The sequence below is a fragment of the Leopardus geoffroyi genome, chromosome D4, assembly GCF_018350155.1.
Source record: "Leopardus geoffroyi isolate Oge1 chromosome D4, O.geoffroyi_Oge1_pat1.0, whole genome shotgun sequence".
Classification (NCBI taxonomy): Eukaryota; Metazoa; Chordata; class Mammalia; order Carnivora; family Felidae; genus Leopardus; species Leopardus geoffroyi.
In genome coordinates, this window is record NC_059342.1 from 1,965,479 (window position 1) to 1,981,551 (window position 16,073).

Genomic DNA, 16,073 nt, shown 5'->3' on the forward strand with positions numbered 1-16,073 from the left:
CAGGGATTTAAATTTCTGGCTCAAGTGCCAGATAAATGACCTGAAAGTGTCTATGTCTTTCCTGAAAGAGGCTCTTATCTCCTATAGCCACAGGATTAAGGTTGCTGAAAATCAAACCCAGAATTGCGTTTTGTAAGTGGATGACTTACAGCGCATTTTGAATTCCCAGCTTTGCAGGATGTCTCTTGATTAGGAAGAAGTGAGATTCTGAACGTTGGCATGGGGATGTGTGGAAAGACCTTGATGAATCTGGGGACATTGAGCACCTAAATTCTGATAAGCCTTGTTTGCCAGTAGTCGAAACCTCTTCACCCAGTCTGAGGAGACTAACTGTGTTGTCTCAGGAAACTGTTGATGGCGTCCCTTGAGGCAGTTGCCTTGCAAAACAATGCTGATTCTCTTCAGAATCCACCCTACCACCTCCCTGCTTCCAGACCTATGACTTTGGCCAGTTGATTGTGGCGTCCTTAGAAGTGAAGTAGATTGGAAGCCTACCACATTTTTACTTGGTCTGTATCAGGAGAAAAGTTCTAGGTCAAGTGAACGAAAGTTGTACCTGAATAATAAAGATAGGGAGTCACAGCCCCTGAGTAGATTACCAGACTTGAGTTAGATCCAGAAATTCTTGAATGAAGAATGGGTTCCCTTGAGGAAGGACACTGGTATACTGCTAAAATTTATTTTAGTTGTTTTCCCAGCCTTTCCCAAAGGAACCTATAGCCTCTACCAGGCTAACTCTGTACTGGGGAAAAGGGAATAATAATAATAGACTTTTGGGGGCTCTGAACTGACACCAATTCCAGGAGACTCAAATGTCACTGGTGTCCACCAGTTAAAATCAGGGATTTTGCATGTTACATGATAAATGGAGTTTTGGCTCATATTCCTCTCACACTGGGCCAAGTGGGTCCCCAAACCATCCTGTGGTTATTTCCCCAGTTCTAGAATGCATCATTAAAATAGACTCAGTAACTGAGGAATTCTCACATGGATTCCCTGACCTGTGGATTAAGAGCTACCATGGTGGGAAAGGCCAAGTGGAAGCCACTAGAACTGTCTCTACTTAGAAAAATAGTAAAGTAAAAGTAGAACTGAATTCCTGGAGGGATTTCTGAGATTAGTGCTACCATCAAGGACTGGGAAGATGCAGGGGTGGTGATTCACACCACATTTCCAGTCAGGTGGCAATACATTGTAGGAATGAGACAAGATTCTTTAGAAGGCTAAATATACTCTGAATCACCACTCAATATATGGTGCTGTTACTCCCGTAGCCAGGATTCACAGGTCCAGGAATCTAGGGATGGAATTGGGAGTGGCATCACTCACAACTACCCCTAATAACCTGCTAACAATATTTTTGCCTCTTATACCCACAGTCTTATACTCTGCTGGCCTAGAAGTCTTAGTTCCAAAGGCAGGAATACTTCCACCAGGAGATACAACAATGATCTTATCAAACTGGGAATTAAGACTGCCATCTGGCCATTTTGGACTCCTCATGCCTCTGAATCAACAGGGAGAGAAAGGAGTTGCTATGCTGGCTGGGCTGATTGATTTGGACTACCCAGAGAAGCTGAACAACTCCACAATAGAGGTAAGGAAGAGTATATATGGAACAGAGGAGATTCCTCAGGGTATCTTAGTATTGCCATTATCTGTGGTTAAAGTCAATGGAAAAGTACAACAATGCAATCTAGGCAGGTTGGCTACTGGCCCAAAAACTTCAGGAATGAAGACTTGGGTCACCCCACCAGGTAAATAACCATGAGCAGCTGAGATATTTGCTGAGGGCAAAGAGAATATGGAATGGGCAGTGATAAAGGTAGTTATCAATATCAGCTGCAACCATGTGCTTAGTTACAGAAATGAGAACTGTAATTGGCATGAATGTTTCTTCCTTATTTTGTTATGAACATGCTTGTGGTTGTATGTGTGTATGTGTGTGTGTGTGTGTGTGTGTGTGTGTGTGTGTACATAATACAGTATCTTTGTTTTTGTTGTTCTCTTATCCCCTTATGATGTAATGTAAGCTGCATTGACTTTATATTATAGTCTTTAAATATTGTTAATTTTACATTATAGTATTTAAGTTATGTGATATCAAAGGAGAACAGTAAACATCATTTAAGGTCTTTGCATTGTCTTTTGGAAAAAGGGTTAGTGTCTTCATTTGTATGCAGGATAATTACATGTTAGGGGGAAGTATGACCATATCATTCCATATTTATGCATGTCTGTGATATAAGTTTTCTAAATATTGTTATTTTGAAAGCCCAAAGCTGTTTTATTACTTCTCGGCTCAGTGGCTACAGTGAAGCCCATGGAAAACAGGAAGAAAGTCAGTACTGGGTTCTTCCTGCACAGCCTTCACTTCTTCCACTCCTCCCTATACCATAGTTTCCTTCACAATATGCTCTCCCTGTGTTCCTGCTGCCACCAAAATGTCCATTCTTCACTGGACCATAGTCATAAGGTTGCTAGTTGTAATATCTGAAGTCACTGCATTTTCCACTTCCATAATTTCTTCTCCATAGTTGTCAAAACCACCTATGTAGCCCCCACCCCGGTTCCCACATCCAGGTCCTCCATCACTGTATCTTCATTTTTGTCCCGCATAACCAGTACTGCCTCCAAAACTGCCACCGAAACCCTCTTCCATGCCCATGTCTTCTTCCTTATCCACAAGAACCTCCTCCAAACTTGCCTCCTGATCCATTGCCTCTGCATTAACCCTGCAAAGCAAAATACCTTTCTCTGCCATTCCTAGAACTTTTTACCTCCTGTGTTTCTTGTCTGCACAAAGCCCACTGGTGGTATGGTATTTCTGCAGTACAATTTTATCCACAGGATCATGGTCATCAAAAGTAATAAAACCAATGCCTCTTCTCTTTCCAGTCTGCCTATCAGTAATGATCTCAAATGGTATAAAGCTTTCTGTATTCCTTGCATAATCTCTCGGTTGATACTCTTTAGTATTGTCTTTAATTCCATCACAAGCAGCTTCTTCATAGTTACATGAGCTCCCGGTTTTCTGGATTTCTCTTGCTACAGCACATTTGGACTTAACTGCTGTCCCATCATTTGAATGAGATCTTGCAGCCATGATAGCACCAATCTCTGCCATGGATGAAGAAGTTACAAAACCCAATACTCTTGAGCTCTTGCTTGCAGGATTCCTTGTTACCTCACAGTCTGTAAATTTTCCCCATGGTTTGTAGTGGTTCCTCAAACTTTCTTCTGTGGTTTCAAAACTTAAGCCACCAGTAACGAGGTTCCAGAAATGTACCTTCTCTTTCTCCATAGCAGACTCAGTCACTTCCACTGAACTTCAGCCCAGTGAGATGAGAGAGATCTCTGTGTACGAGCATGAGCACATTTGTCCTGGTGCTGCTGTCTTGAGGCTTTCTTTTCGTGTCTCTGCTTTGTTATAATTCATGCAAAGCCCTTCCATACCACCAGATGGAACAGAGTGGTTTGCAAAATCATTTATATTTCATCATGTTATGTCTCTGATTTCTCTTTTTACATTTCTTTTGTGAACCAACTTAACTTCCCGCAAATAACTATTTTCTCAACCACTTCAAACTGAATTGAAACTGTCTCACTTTTCCTCTCTCTTTCTCCGTCTCCTTCCTAGTTCCCTTTAGTTCCGTTCAGCTGACTCAGACCATCATCACACTGATTATTATAGTTTTGTATTAAAATGCTAATGATACAGAAAATTAAGCTCTATTGTTTGTCACCATTGTATTGAAAATATAGTCATCCAGATAATTGCTTTGTGGTGTTGAAACGTATGCAAATGCTATTTGATTGGATCATATTAAGTGTACAGCTCACTTTATGGAGACCATGAATTCAGTCTTCTTTAAAATTTTATTTATATTAGAATATGTGTAATTCTGAATACATAATTCATGTAAAAATGAAAGTGACTTCTAAGATTCCTAAGACATATGTTTTCTCCCCCAAATTTAATATAAGAATTATCTATCAAGCATTCAGGTCTAATTTTGCCCCACTATTGAGACAAAACCTTTTGAGTACTTTATTCCAGGCCATGTGAATTATGAAGATTTTTCACTCTATCTGGTGGGAACAGGGACGGTTTCTGGCTTATGGGAGCTCACAGTATTTCTTTCTAATCCCATCCAGTGGTTCCTTGCTCGGGGTTGCACACACATGTGTTGGTCAGCACTCAGCTGACACTTGAGGAGCATCCCCACTTGGGTTTCCCTTCTCTGGACTGTGACCTGAACTTTCTCTCCATCCAGAAAGTTCAAGGGCTCACCAGGTTTATTACTGACCTCCCAAGGGTCACTGCTCTTCATTGTCTTATATCCAATGTCTTCAAACCTACTTTCCGGTATATTTTGTCCTTTTAAAAGTTATTTTAGGCAGGAGGTTAAATCTGGTTCCTGCTACTTCATTTTGAGCAGAAGCTAATAGGAAGTAACTTGAAAACACTTGTTAAATTCCTAGAAAAAGAGGTGTGTCTCTTTATAAAGACCTTGATGTTTCTGAGCTCTCTGTTCTATTACATCAAATCAGTGATTTTTTTGTATTAGTCAAATAATTTTAGTTTTAATTAGTATAGATTTAAGTGTTTTCACATTTACTTTGTAAAAATTAATAAAAGGAAATCTGGTTTAGCATTGAGTCAGGAGGACAGCAGGGAGAACTGTCACACCCTCCCGAATTACCACTCATGGTCAACTGCAGACCCAACAGGAAGAGGTGCACTTTGCAAGTAGACACTACTGTAGCTACTAATTTACTAACCCAGCAGGAGAAAGTAAGATTTCTTCCTCCCTAGCAACTTCCCAGCCAATGAGAGACTGTCACAGTTCAGCCAATGAGAAGCCACTACACTTTCAGCTCCGTGTTTACACCAATGGACTTGTAGTTTACAACATCTCCTCCCAAATCCCCCTTTCCTCTATAAAAGAACTTTTCATTCTTTTAATTTCTGGGCTCGCCTACCATTTGCTGGAGTTTGCTTGTCCCAGATTGCAATCCTATGCTGTTCCCAAATAAACCCAGCTTTTGCTGGTTAAATAACTGGCTGTCTTATTCCTAAGGTTAACATTATTTGCTAATCAGAAGTGAGATCCAGCAAAGACCCTAAACCACTCCAAGACTAGGAAGCAAATGGGTGCTGGTCCCCTCAGAGCAAACCAGGCTCATTGGGTCCTGCTGGCTCTTTAGTTTGAGGGTAGATTTTCTCCTGGATTTTGAGCTCTTTTCTCTTTGTGTTCCAGCTCTCTAGGCTTTATTCAGGATCTGTTTTAAGGCTTTATTTTTTCTGAGAGTACTTATTTAGCCTTCAACCCAACTTCTTTTTGGAATTGCCTGTTCCTACTGGAACCATGCTGGCTTTGGTCTGATTCCTTCTGGACCCAGACTGTTCCTGATGAAATTGTGTTTTTTTCAGGATTTTTCTCTTTGCTGTAGAGAAAAATCTCTAAGAAATGGGATCCCCATCATCAAAATACTTTGAGAATACTCCCCCCAACACACATTGGTACTCCAGCTAGTTTTATGTTTAAAAAGACTATGGTCAGGGGTGTCTGGGTGGCTCAGTTGGTTGAGTGTGAACTCTTGATTTTGGCTCAGGTCATGATCCCAGGGTTGTGAGATCAAGTCCTGTGGTGGGCTCCATGCTGAGTGTGGAGCCTGTTTAAGATTCTCTGTCTCCCTCTCCCATTGTCCCTCCCCTGCTCATGTGCACACACACTCTCTCTGTCTCTGTCTCTGTCTGTCTCTCTCTCACACACACACACATGACTATGGTCCTTCCTCATGTGCACTGATTTAACCAAAAGTAATTTACTTTATTTATTTCAGTGTAATCGACACACTCTATTATAATAGTTTCAGGTGTACAGCATAGTGATTTGAAAAGTTTATACATTATGCTATATTCCCCGTAAGTGTGGCTACTATCTGTCACCATACATCACTATCATATTATTGACTGTATTCCTTATGCTGCACCTTTTATTCCCATGATTTATTCATTCCATAACTGGTAGCCTGTATGTCCCCCTCCCCTTCACCCATTTTTCCTATGCCCTCACTCTCCTCTTCTCTGGCAACCATTGATTTCTTCTCTGTATTTAAAGTTCTGATTCTGCTTATTTGTTTATTCATTTTTTTTAAGATTCCACACAGTGAAATCATGTTATTTGTCTTTCTCAGTCTGACTTATTTCACTTAGCATGATACTCTTTAGGTTCATCCATGTTTTTATGAATGGCGTGATTTCATCTTTTTAATGGTTGTATAATATTCCATTGTGTGTGTGTGTGTGTGTGTGTGTGTGTGTGTGTGTGTATGTGTGTATACATACCACATCTTCCTAATCAATTTGTCTATTGATGGGACACTTAGGTTGCTTCCATAACTTGGCTCTTATAGATAAATGCTGCCATAAACATAGGAGTGCATGTATCTTTTCACGTTAGTATTTTAGTTTTTGTTGGGTACTCAATAGTAGAATTATCGGATCATATAGTATTTCTATTTTTAACTTTTGCAGAACCTCTATACTGTTTTCCACAGTGGCTATAAAAGTTTACATTCCCATCAACAGTGTATGAAGTTTCCTTTTTCTCCATATTCTTGTCAACACTTGTTTCTTATCTCTTTGATTTTAGACATTCTGACAGATGTGAGGTGATATCTCATTGTGGTGTTGATTGGCATTTTACTAATGATCAGTGATGTTGAGCATCTTTTCATGTGTCTCTTGGCCATACATATGTCTTCTTTGGAAAAATGTCTATTCAGAATTTCTGCTCATTTATTAAATTGGATTTTTTTTTTTTTTTTTTTGGTGTTCGGTTATATAAGCTCTCTGTATTTTGGCTATTAACCCATTATTAGATGTATCATTTGCAAATACCTTCTCTAATTCAATAGGTTGCCTTTTTGTTTTATTGGTGGTTTACTTTGCTATGCAAACCCTTTTTATTTTGGTATAGTCCCAATAATTTATTTTGGTTTTTGTTTTCCTTCTCTTGGAATGCATAACTAGAAAAATGTCCCCTATGTTAGAGAAATTGCTGCCTCTGTTTTTTTCAGGATTTTTAGTGGTTTCAGGTCTCACATTTATGCCTTTAATTCATTTTGAGTTTATTTTTTTGCATGGTCGTCCAGTTTCATTCTTTTACATGTGGCTGTCCAATTTTCTCAGTATTATTTATTTTTTAAAATTAAAAAAAAATTTAATGTTTATTTTTGAGAAAGAGAGAGAGAGGAAGAGAGAAAGAGAGGGGGAGGAGCAGAGAGAGAGGGAGACACAGAATCGGAAGCAGGCTCCAGGCTAACAGCTGTTAGCACAGAGCTAGACGCGGGGCCCAAACCCACGAACTGCGAGACCATTACCTGAGCTGAAGTTGGGTGCCCAACCAACTGAGCCACGCAGTTGCCCCTTGGTATTATTTGTTAAAGAGAATATCTTTTCCCCCACTGTATACTCTTGCCTCCTTTGTTGTAGATTAATTGACTGTATAATAGTGGGCTTATTTCTGGGTGCTTTATTATGATCCATTGATCAATGTGTCTGCTTTTGTGCCAGTACCATACTGATTTGATTACTACAGCTTTGTAGTATATTTTGAAATCTGGAATTGTGATACCTCTAGCTTTGTTTTTCTTTCTCAAGATTGCTTTGGCTATTCTGGGTCTTTTGTGGATCCACACAAATTTTGGTATTATTTCTTCTAGTTTTGTGACAAATGCTATTGGTATTTTGATAGGGATTGCATTAAATCTGTAGATTGCTTTGAGTATTATGGACATTTTAACAATGTTTATTCCTCCAATTCATTCTTACAATTCATTCTTCCAATTCATGAGCATGGAGTATCTTTTCATTTGCGTCATCTTCAATTTCTTTCATCAATGTTTTATAGTTTTCAGAGTACAGGTCTTTCACCTCTTTAAGTTTATTCCTAGGTATTTTATTCTTTTTTGGTACAATTGTAAATGGGACTGTTTTCTTTATTTCTCTTTCTGCTACTTCATTATTAGGGAATAGAAATGCTACCAATTTCTGGGAATTAATTTTGTATCCTGCAACTTTACCGACTTATTCTAGTTTTTTGGTGGAGTCTTTTAGGATTTTCTATGTATACTATTATGTCATCTGCAAATAGTGACAGTTTAACTTCTTCTTTGCCAATATGAACGCCTATTATTTTTCTTGTCTGATTGCTGTGGCCAGGACTTTTGGTACTATGTTGAATAAAAGTGGCAAGAGTGGCCATCCTTGTCTCGTTCCTGACCTTAGAGGAAGAGCTCTCAGCTTTTTACCATTGTAAATGATGCTAGCTGCAGGTGTTTCATATATGGCCTTTATTAAGTTGCAGTATCTTCCCTCTAAACCTACTTTGTCGAGAATTTTTATCATGAATGGATGTTGTACTTTGTCAAATGCTTTTTCTGCATATATAGAGATGATCATATGATTTTAATCCTTTCTCTTGATGTGGCAAATCACATTGATTTGTGAATAGTAAATATTTGTCAATATTCCTTGCATTCCTGAAAAAAATCCCACTTGATTATGGTGAATAGGCATTAACTCTTCTTTAAATGTTTGGGAGAATTCACCTGTGAACCCCTTTTACCAGTCAGGTGGTTTGACAAATCTGTGCTGTTTGGCCAGTTTTACAACATTTTCATGGTGCATACCAGCCTCATTTCTCAGGGCTAGTTGAGCCGGACACAGGGTGGGTGGGGGGGCCTCAGTCTCATGATCCTGGAATCATGACTTGAGCCGAGGCCAAGAGCTGGAAGCTCAACCAACTGAGCCACCCATGCACCCCTATGTTTTTTTAAAAAAACTTCATGAGCTTCTTTAACAAAGAAAAATGCCAGTACCTTTGGCATTTTTTAAGAAGTTCGTTTATTTCATACTGTTATTCAAATTAAGATTCACAGGGGCGAATCTTCAGGATGGAGGACAAGCACACATCCAGGTAACTGACTTTATTATTATTATTAAACGAAAATTACAAGGCTCTATAAATTAAGACGACCTTCTGCTCACCTAAACCACCCTTCTCTTGCACCTGAAAGTCAGTTTGATTTTGCTCACCTGACTTTTCACAATCTCTTCAAGAGCCCAACGAACGGGCTGTAACCCAATCCCTTCAGTTAAGGCAGCCCATGGAGCGCAGGGGCAAGTACCAGATGAGGTCGCCCTAGACCCCGCCCTGTCCGGGAGGTGGCGGCGCGGCGCGCTGTGGTCTGAGGCATTGTGGGTATTGAAGACCCTCTCCCAGGGTACTGTGGGTAGCGCAGTCCCGCGTCCCGGGGCACTGTGGGTAGCGCACCCCGGAGCACTGTGGGTAGTGCTGTCCTGCGCCCGCCGGCGTCGCTGGTGGCTGGTGACCGTCCTTGCGCGCTTGTGGTGAGTGATTCCGCCGCTGCCGCCGTTCCGGGGCACTTCGGTGGGGAGAGCCGGGCGAGAGCGGACGGGGTCGGTTCGCTGTCGCCGCGGGTTGCTGGAGGTTTGGGTTTCCCGGCGGGGTTGGGGCGGCCCACCTGGGAGGGGCTGTGGGCGGGAGTCTGGGGGAAGCGCCGTCAGGCGGGGCTGGGGGCCCAGCGTCCCGTCCTGGAGGAGCCGGGCTGGCCTGGGTGACTTGGGGCACATGGGCGGTGGGGCGGCGCTGCTCGGCGAAGCCGGCTCTGGTGATGCGGGTGCCGCTTGGCCACCTGCCCCCAGGTTTTGGAGGAAGATTGGCCTGGGGCAGATACCCAACCTCGCCTCGATGGTGGGGGCAGCCCGGGCGGAGACTCGGGTCAGCTGCCTCGGGACCGTGGGCTCCTCGGGGCGTTGGAAGGGGCCGGCGGGGTCAGACATCCCCGGGTTGCGTGGGGAGCCCTTGGGTCCCCTTCGGCGCTTTCCGCTTGTGTCAGCCCCCTCCTGGGGCCCTTCCAGGAGCATGGGGTGGTGCCATTGGAGGGGACCCTGCCGGGCAGAGCACTTTCCCTAGATCCCCTAGTCACCGGAGGTGGGAGAGGGAAATGAATGGTAAGAACTCCGGCCTTAAACTTTCCTTTGTGAAAATGAAACTCGAGCGTACCCAGGAGTAGCCGTGAAGTTCTGTGGGTTCATCAGTCTGATCCACCAGTTATCAATGAGAACCCTATCTTTTCTCCCCCAGCCTGCAACCCCCAAGTGTACATCTCTTTGGGCACTGTGTCTGCCCACGGGCCTATGCCAGGCTTGCCGTCGGAGCCCCCGACCCCCCTTCCTTTTAGCGAGAGTTCAAATCCAGACCTGCCCCTTTCTCACTGACTCATCCTGGGCAAGGTAGCGAACCTCCTGGAGTGGAGTGTGGAAAGAGTTAAAACTTGTGTCTGACCCATGCTAAGTGCTCGAAAACATTCACGTGTGTTTTTATTAAGCCGTTTCCCCCCCCCCCCCCCCCCACTCCCCGGCACATAGAGGGTTAATCTGGGCGTCAGCATGCGTTGAGAGCAGGTGTGCTCTAAAACCCACACCCTGACTCTGTTCCTGGGGTGGTCCTTACCTTCCCTGCCTGCTTCCAGTACTTTAGTGGAGTGGAACCCACTTGCATACTTGGAGGTTTCCAGCCTGCTCTCTGGGCCAGGAGAGACTCCTAAGGTGGGAACTACTTCTGGTGTGCCCAGGTGGGCCCTGAAGCAGTCTCCCCTCCCTACTCCCCCTCAGTCCAGAGGGAACTAACTGCCTGTTAGGGAGGGGAGGACTCCTAGGGCCCTGGCAGCCTGTTGTGGATGGGCACCACCTCCTCCTGTACTTGTGGTGTCCACTTTAGTGTGTGTGTAGTATGCCCTGTGGGGCTCAGGCTTGTTCTTGAAAGGACACATTCCTGCACAGGGTGTCCTCGGGCACATCCTCTGCCTTCGTGAATTCAGGAGCTTTTCAGCATCTCCATACGTTCACTCTGCTGTATTCTCAGGGCCTTGTGGTGTTGCCAAAACAAAGATGGTGAGAAGTGCTGTTTTGAGAACAGTAGTCTTGTATTGGCCATATTTTTATTTCCTCAGCCATCTTGCACATTATGTGGTAGAATATTCATTTTGTAGGAAGGTAAATGGTACAGTAGAGGATTAAATAACTTTTACCACGGAGCTAGCTGTTCTTTAACTTTCAAAGTTAATGAAAATTTAAAAAGAGAGGTGCTCTATTTTTAGACTGTCTCATACATCTAATGCTAATTAAATTCATTTTCATAAAATGTTTTAATGTTTATTTTTGAGAGAGAGCGCGAGCAGGGGAGGGGCAGAGAGAGAGAGAGAGAGAGAGAGAGAATCTGAAACAGGCTCCAGACTCTGAGCTGTCAGCACAGAGGCAGATGTGGAGCTTGAACCCACAAACCGTGAGATCATGACCTCAGCTAAGTTGGACACTTAGCCAACTGAGCCACCAGTCTCCCCACACCCCCAATTTTTCTCCTGATCCTTGGTCTCAGCCCCTAATGACATGAACTTCTGTTGGTGACATTAATGACACTACCTTTAAAGTTTCTTCTACTTTTCTTAGTTTTGAGGGTGTGGAGGGAAATGGGATTATTAAATTTAAAATTTATTATGAAAATTTTACAAATACAAAGATAGCGAGAATTTTCAAAGAGCATCTGTGCATCGGCTTCAGCAGTTGTCAACATTCTGCTCTTCCCCTCTTCCTTTTTGGTTTTCTCTGCTGAAGTATTTTGCAGCAAATCCCAGATATCATTTTACCAGTGAATACTTCAGTATGCATCTGTTAGGAATTAAAACATTTTTTTATTAAATTTGATTGAAATATAATTACCATACATTATTATTATCAGTTGGTATACAACATATTGACTTAATTCTACACATTATTCAGTGCTTACCACAACAAATGCCACCATCTGTCACCATACAATGTTATACTCCTTCTCATCTCCATAACTTACTTATTTTATAACTGGAAGTTTTTCTTAATCCCCTTTATCTATTTTGCCTGTACCTCCACCACCTCACCTCTGACAACCACCATTTTGTTCTCTGTGAGTCTGTTTTTTGTTGGTTCATGTATTTTTGTTCTTTATCCATTTATCTATCAACAGGCACACATTGTTTCCGTATCTGGGCTATTTTAGATAATGCTGTAATAAACATAGGGGTGCATGTATCTTTTCAGATTAGCATTTTCATTTTCTTTGGGTAAATAATAGTGAAATTACTAGATCATATGGTATTCTATTTTTAAATTTCTGAAGAAACTCCATACTGTTGTACACAGTGGTTGTACCAATTTACATTCCTACCAACAGTGTGTATGTAAGGGTTCTTTTTTCATCATATCCTTACCAACACTTGTTATTTGTCTTCTTAATACTAGCCTTTCTGAATGGTGTGAGGTGATATTTCATTGTAGTTTTGATTTGCACTTCCCCGATGATAGGTGATGTTGAGCATCTTTTCATGTGTCTGTTGGCCATCTGTATGTCTTCTTTGGAAAAATGTCATTCAGGTCCTTTGACAATTAAGAAAATTATTTTTTGTGGTACTGTAGAAGTTCTTTATGTATTTTGGATATTAACCACTTATTGGATATATTGTTTGCAAATATCTCCTCCCATTCAGTAGGTTGCCTTTTTGTTTTGCTGATGGTTTCCTTTACTGTGAAAACCCTTTTTATTTTGATGTAGTCTGAATAGTTTATTCTTGCTTTTGTTTTTCTTGACTGAGGAGACATATTTAGGAAAATGCTGTGATGGCTGATGTCAAAGAAATTACTGCCTCTGTTTTCTTTTAGGAATTTTATGGTTTCAGTTCTCACATTTAGGTGAGAAACCCATTTTGAGGGGTTTCTCTCTTAAAAATTCCAGTATAGTTAACATACACTGTTGTATTAGTTCCAGGTGTACAATACAGTGATTCAACAATTGTATACATTACTCAGTACTCATCAGGATAAGTGTATTCTTAATCCCTTTCACCTGTTTCACCCATCCCCCCACCTACCTGTTCTCTGGTAACTATCACTTTGTTCTCTATAGTTAAAAGTCTTTTTTGGTCTCTTTTTTTCCTTTGTTCATTTGTTTTGTTTCTTAAATTCCACATATGAATGAAACCATATGGTATTTGTCTTTTGCTGACTGGTTTGTTTCACTTAGCATTGTACCTTCTAGATCCATTCTTGTTGTAAATGACAAGATTTCATTCTTTTTTTATGGCTGATTAATTCCACTATGTGTGTATGTGCGCGCGTGTGTGTATCACATCTTTATCCATCCATCAATAGACATTTAGGTTGCTTCCATATCTTTGCTCTTGTAAATAATGCTACAACAAACATAGGGGTACATATATCTGTTTGTGTTACTGTTTTCATATTCTTTGGGTAAATACCCAGTAGTGAAATGACTTCATCATATGGTAGTTCTATTTTTAATTTTTGAGGGACCTCCATACTGTTCTCACAGTGGCTGCACTTGTTTGCGTTCCCATCAATAAAGCACAAAGTTTTCTTCTCTCCACATCCTTGCCAACACTTGTTGTTTCCTTTATTTTTTATTTTAGCCATTCTGACAGGTGTAAGGTGGCTTTGGATTTGCATTTCCCTGATGAGTGATATTGAGCATCGTTTCATGTGTCTGTTGGCCATCTGTCTTCTCTGGAGAAATGTTTGTTCTTGTCTCTGCCCATTTGTAATTGGACTAGTTTTTGTTTTTGTTTTGTTTTTTGGTGTTGAGTTGTATTAGTTCTTTATATATTTTGTATTCTTTATATATTTTGGATACTAACCCCTTTATTGCATACGTACCTTGCCAGTATATATATTCCCATACAGTAGGTCTTTTAGGTTTTTTGATTATTTCCTTTGCTGTGCAGAAGCTTTTTATTTTGATGTAATTCCAATGGTTTATTTTTACTTTTGTTTTCCTTGCCTCAGGAGACATATATCTAGAAAAATGTTGCTATGGCCAGTGTCAGAGCCAAGGCACAGTGTCAGGTTCACAGGTTAAAAACAGGCTTGGCATACTTTCTCTGACACTGTGCCTTGGCTCTCTTATCACTACCACTTGCATGATAAATGCCTTTCCATCCCTTAACTTTTAATCTGCGTGTGTCTGGCTCTTTTGGGCAGCATATAGATGGATCTTGCTTTTTTTTTTGTTTGTTTGTTTCTTTTTAATCCATTCTGCCACCCTGTGTCTTCTGATTGTAGCATTTAGTCCATTTACATTCAAGATGATTATTGTCAGGTATGTACTTACTACCATTTTGTTACTTGTTTTATGATTTTTTTTTGTAGTTCTTTTCTGTTCCTTTTTTCTCTTGGTCTCTTCTCACAGTTTTCTGGGTTTTTTTTAGTGATATATTTGGATTACTTCCTTTTTTTTTTTGCATATCTATTATTGGCTTTTGATTTGTGATTACCATTAGGTTTATAGATGACATCTTATGCATATAGCAGTTTATAATGAGTTGATGGCTGTAGGAGTTTGAACCCGTTCTTTATTCCTCTCCCTCCCATGTTTTAGTTATATGGTGTCATACTTTATATCGTTTTATTTTGTGAATCCCTTGACTGATTTTTATGGGCGTACTTAATTTTACTGCTTTTATGCTTCCTACTTTTCTTACTCCTGGTTCTGGCCTTTTCTTTCCACTCATGAAGTTTCCTTTAACATTTCTTACAGGGTTGGTTTAGTGGTCATGAATTTCTTTAACTTTTGTTTGTCTGGGAAGCTATTTATCCTTTCATTCTGAATAATAGCCTTGCCAGATTCTTTAAAAAATTTTTTTGTTTTTACATTTATTTATTTTTGACAGAGAGAGACAGAGCACAAGTGGGGGAGGGGCAGAGAGAGAAGGAGACAGAGAATCCAAAGCAGGCTCCAGGCTCCGAGCTGTCAGCACAGAGCCCGATGCGGGGCTCGAACCCACAAACGGCGAGATAGTGACCTGAGCCGAAGTCAGACGCTTAACCAACTTAGCCACCCAGGTGCCCCTCGCCTTGCCAGATTCTTAGTTGCAGGTTTTTTCCTTTTAGCACTTTGAATATATCATGCCACTCCCTCTGGCTTGCAAAGCTTCTTCTGAAAAATCAGCTGATAGCCTTTTGGGGTTTTGTTGTGGGTAACTTTTTTCTCTCGATGCTTTTAAAATTCTCTTGTTATCAGTATTTTCTGCCATTTTAATAACTATGTGTCTTGAATTTATTTTGTGGGGGACTCTCTGTGTCTCTTGGATCTGGAATTCTGTTCCTTTCCCCAGATATGGGACATTTTTAGCCATTATTTCTTCAAATAAATTTTCTGTTCCCTTTTCTCTCTTCTTTTTGGATCCCTATAATGCATATATTATTACTCTCGATGGTGTCACTGAGTTTTTTGTTTTCATTATTATTTTTTCTCCTGTTAAGCTTGATTGCTTTCCATTACTTTTGTCCTCCAGGTCACTGATCTGTTCTTCTGCTTCCTCTAGTCTAGGGCTTATTCTCTCTAGTGTATTTTTAATTTCAGTTAAGTTCATCTCTGATTGGTTCTTTTATGTTTTCTATCTCTTTGTCAAGGGTCTCACTGAAGTTCTCCAATCTTTTCTCAAGTCCAATGAGTATTTGAATTTTTATAAAACTTACTTTAGATTCTCTATCAGGCATATTACTTATCATTGTTTCATTTAGCTCTCTTGCTGTGATTTTGTCCTGTTCTTTCATTTGGGACATACTCCTCTCTTCATTTTGTCTAAGTCTCTGTGCATTTTCTCTGTGTTAAGAAAGTCAGCTACATACAACTCCTGGTCTTGAAAGTCATGGCCTTATGAAGAATAGGTTCTGTTGTACCCTGCTGTGCACATTTATTAGAGAGAGCATGCGTGTGCACAAGAGGGGAAGGGGCAGAGAGAGAGAGAGAGAGAATCCCAAGAAGGCTCCATGCTGTCAGCACAGAGTCTGACATGGGGCTTGATCCCATTACCATGAGATCATTACCTGAGCCAAAATCAAGAGTCAGATGCTTAACTGACTGATATCTCTCCATTTATTTAGATATTCTTTGATTTTTTTTAAGAAGTTTTATAATTTTTCTCAC

At 40.9% G+C, this 16,073-nt stretch overlaps 1 protein-coding gene, 1 long non-coding RNA gene and 1 pseudogene across 8 annotated transcripts in view; 1 reads left to right on the forward strand and 2 right to left on the reverse strand.

Moving 5' to 3' along the window:
* Nucleotides 1-1,386: 1,386 nt before the first annotated feature.
* Nucleotides 1,387-16,073, forward strand: part of ZNF169 (zinc finger protein 169) — a 56,172-nt gene continuing 41,485 nt past the window's right edge. For 4 of the 7 annotated variants that reach the window (XM_045470241.1, XM_045470244.1, XM_045470247.1 and 1 more), the window contains exon 1: nucleotides 9,317-9,424. The gene's annotated coding sequence lies outside the window, so the exon portion shown is untranslated. Of the gene's footprint in view, nucleotides 1,598-9,316; nucleotides 9,425-9,603; nucleotides 10,049-16,073 lie in introns of those variants that run through there. The other 3 variants (XM_045470243.1, XM_045470245.1, XM_045470242.1) reach the window with 3 other exon arrangements.
* LOC123593768 lies at nucleotides 2,101-3,736 on the reverse strand (annotated as a pseudogene).
* LOC123593769 overlaps nucleotides 11,567-16,073 on the reverse strand; it is a 67,085-nt gene continuing 62,578 nt past the window's right edge. The window contains exon 2 of the long non-coding RNA XR_006710492.1: nucleotides 11,567-11,764. This is a non-coding gene — a long non-coding RNA (uncharacterized LOC123593769). The remainder of the gene's footprint in view (nucleotides 11,765-16,073) is intronic.